Source organism: Marmota marmota, unplaced genomic scaffold, assembly GCF_001458135.2.
Source record: "Marmota marmota marmota unplaced genomic scaffold, marMar, whole genome shotgun sequence".
NCBI classification, from domain to species: domain Eukaryota; kingdom Metazoa; phylum Chordata; class Mammalia; order Rodentia; family Sciuridae; genus Marmota; species Marmota marmota.
In genome coordinates, this window is record NW_025999925.1 from 11,751,916 (window position 1) to 11,755,299 (window position 3,384).

The 3,384-nt window shown below is 33.0% G+C and overlaps 1 long non-coding RNA gene across 1 annotated transcript in view; it reads left to right on the forward strand.

The window, feature by feature from the left end:
* Positions 1-273: 273 nt before the first annotated feature.
* LOC125615791 overlaps positions 274-3,384 on the forward strand; it is an 8,078-nt gene continuing 4,967 nt past the window's right edge. Inside the window, exon 1 of the long non-coding RNA XR_007346380.1 lies at positions 274-371. This is a non-coding gene — a long non-coding RNA (uncharacterized LOC125615791). The remainder of the gene's footprint in view (positions 372-3,384) is intronic.

Here is a 3,384-nt window from a genome sequence, read left to right on the forward strand (position 1 = left end):
AAACAAAATGACTTTTGCCTGCCTTCCTTTGTGTTTCTGGGTAGTTGTATGTTTGAATTGGTGTCTTTGTGGCTAGAAGATGGCTGGAATCTGTTGTTCATTCACCATATTGCTCTAAAACCCTGTGTTTAGTGTTTCATTGCAGGCTGGAAATTAGATCAAGTGTGCCCATTTAATTCTTGTCCTAACATCTCTGGAAAGCAATTTACACAAGAAGTAAAAGTACATAAAGTACATGGCAAATTTTTTTTTTTTCCCCTTGAAGTACTAGGGGTGGAACCCAAGGATTTCCATATGCTCACTTGCTAGGCAAACATTCCACACACAACCTGTGGCAGCTTTTTAGGTTGAACTTTGCTCAAAGCAAGAAAGTAAGTAGAATTTGTTATAAATGCATTCTTTGCTAAATTGCAGTGTGTGTGTTTGTGTGTGCCTGTGTGTGTGTTTTGTTTTCTTCTGCTTTTATACCAGTCAACAGTTGTTAATATGTTTTATTTGGTCTGTTTCCTTATCATAACTCTTACTCAATTCTCTCTTGTTCTTGTCTGATTCTTCCTTTTAACGAATGTCTTTCTGTTAACTCAAAAGATATTGAAACTTTAACAAAATAACTGCCAGAGAAGTGTTCCTAACTAGGCAGGTTCATTCAATTAAAATAAAGTGAGCTGCATTTTATTGGAATAGGTAGTGTTCTAGAATTCCAAAGCAGGGATAATTGCATCCACAGGTCATGCTGCTTTTATTTATTGTTTTATTAAATTGTATTGCTTATTATCATGTTCAAGTCTATAACCCACTCATTCTATTTTCTTTTTATATTCTTTGCTCCTGAAGAATAATATACCTATACATCCATTTCTAACTTCTCATTCATAGGTTGTTTTCTATGTCTTTGTCTTTATATTGTGATTTTTTTCCACTTTGTGAAACCTTTATGTAGAGATCCTGGAGAGCATTAGCATGACCTATTCATAGCGCCTGTTTCTGAACATAAAAAAGTGCAAATACAGTTCTCACTACAATAAGCCTGACTCCTTTCATGTGTACAACAATCACATTGAAAATCTCTTGATCTACAAGTGATAAGAATATAAAATGTACAAGATTTTTTTTTTTCTTAACTTTGGCAAGTCAAAATTGAAACCTCAAATCTTTTGGGGTTTACACTGGCTCTATCTAACCCATAAATTATTGTGAGGATCAAATGACATATCCCTTAGAAAGCAATTTGTAATAGATTAAGGAAGAATATCAAAATAAAATGAGCTGTTAATATGCAATTATTTCTAATTATTGGGGAGAAGGCAGTACATATATGTAACTGTTATCCAATGAGAAATATCTAGTGTTTTCATGGTTTTGCAAAGAATTCTTGTCTTTTGCTCTACTCAAGGCAATGGCAATGTACAATTTCTAGTGAAGAGGAACATTTTATTTTATAACTTGTCAAGTTAAATAAAATTTGAAACCTTTTTTAAAAAGTCATATTGTTGCAAACAATGCAAAACTTAAGCATGAGAGTGAAAAATGACATTGCATTTTAATTTTATCAGTAAGTCAAATTTCATCTACGTGTTTTAAAACACTGTATTCCTTTCTAAGCTGTTTTTAATGCATTACTATCTGTTTGATAGTTTTAATATTGTAAGAGCCAGAGTCATTTCATTTACTTAAAGCCAATTTGCTCAAGCTGTGGGAATTATGTTATCTTAAAATTATTCTAGTAGTGTACTTAAACTTTTCTTTTACATCAATATATGGGTATCTTACTGCCTTCTATAATTCAGTTCAAATTAACAAGTATTTATATGAACATCTCATTCAAAAAAGTAAAAATTTCTTATGTGTTTTTGAAGCTTTATTTAAATATTTTAATTCCATTTTCCTAATATATTCAAAATTACTGTAAACATTTGGTAAAGATAGTCCTTTTAGGCAATAAAGTAGCAGACAATACATCAGTTTGGCTATTGGTTTCATTGATTTTTGACCTAAGATCATAAAATCAAATAAAGTACATTTATTTCATAAAAGGTAGTTGGTAAATATTGTAAAGAAGGACCCTTATGTCTTCATCAGAACCTTAGAATCACTAGGAGTGGAACAACTGAATTGGCTATCTTTTGAAATGACAGTTCTCAACTTGGCTTTGCATTTGAGCTTATTGTGTAGTTTTGAACAAACAAGTAGAAGAGTTGTCAAAAAAAAAAAGAATGGGATATAAGAGGAATCTAAGCATGGGGATAAATATTTACTACTTTTTTCTCATCACTTATCATATACAATCAATCATTTATTCCTCTAGCAATCATCTGGTAAATAACATGTTTATAAATTCCATTATTTTCCTTTTCAACATTTCTGGACTTAATTGAATAATTTACAAACCATTCTTCCATCTTCAATATTATCTTTTTCATTTTTATTCTATTGAAAGTAAAAGTCCACCATGACAAATTTCTTAAAATACCACACCAATTTGGGGCTGGGGATGTGGCTCAAGCTGTAGCGCGCTTGCCTGTCATGTGTGCGGCCCGGGTTCGATCCCAACACCACATACAAACAAAGATGTTGTGTCCGCCAAAAACTAAAAAAAATAAATAAATATTAAAATTCTCTCTCTCTCTCTCTCTCTCTCTCTCTCTTTAAAAAAAAATACCATACCAATTAACATCTTTCAGGGACTCCAAAATACTCTGTGGATTGGCTCAGGACATTTAACCCTGATTTAAGAATTGTGCCCAGGCAGTCAGGATACATCATGAAATTATATGCAAAATTTTGTTAAAGTACTTCTAAGTGATTTTTCCCTCTTGGGGGTGGGGGGAAACAAACTACAGCTTTTATGAGAGTCTACAAAGATCCTATAAAATTCAATGTTCTAACAAAGCCAAGAAGGCCTGTTATAATCCTTTTCCTACTTCCTTTCCAGCTTCATCTCTCTCATTAGCACCTTTTCATGCAGAAACAATATTAAACCCACTCATGGTTCCTAACACACACCATAGCTGTGCTCAAAGTAACCACATTTGTTGAAATGCTTTATTGATCGTGTCATTTTACTGGATTAAGACTTCCTCATTCTTTTTAATTTTTTTTTTTTTTTTACTATTCTAATCAGTTATACATGACATCAGAAAGCTTTTGGTTCATTGTACACAAATGGAGCACAACTTTTCATTTCTCTGTTTTTACACGACATAGAGTTGCATCATATAAGCAGTCATACATGTACCTAGAGTAATAATGTTTGTTATCTTCCACCATCTTTCCTACTCCCATGCCCCCTCCCCTTCCCTCACTCCCCTTGGCCCAGACAAAGTTCCTCTATTCTCCCCACACCCTTCCCCCCATTATGGATCGGCATCCACTTATCAAAAAAAA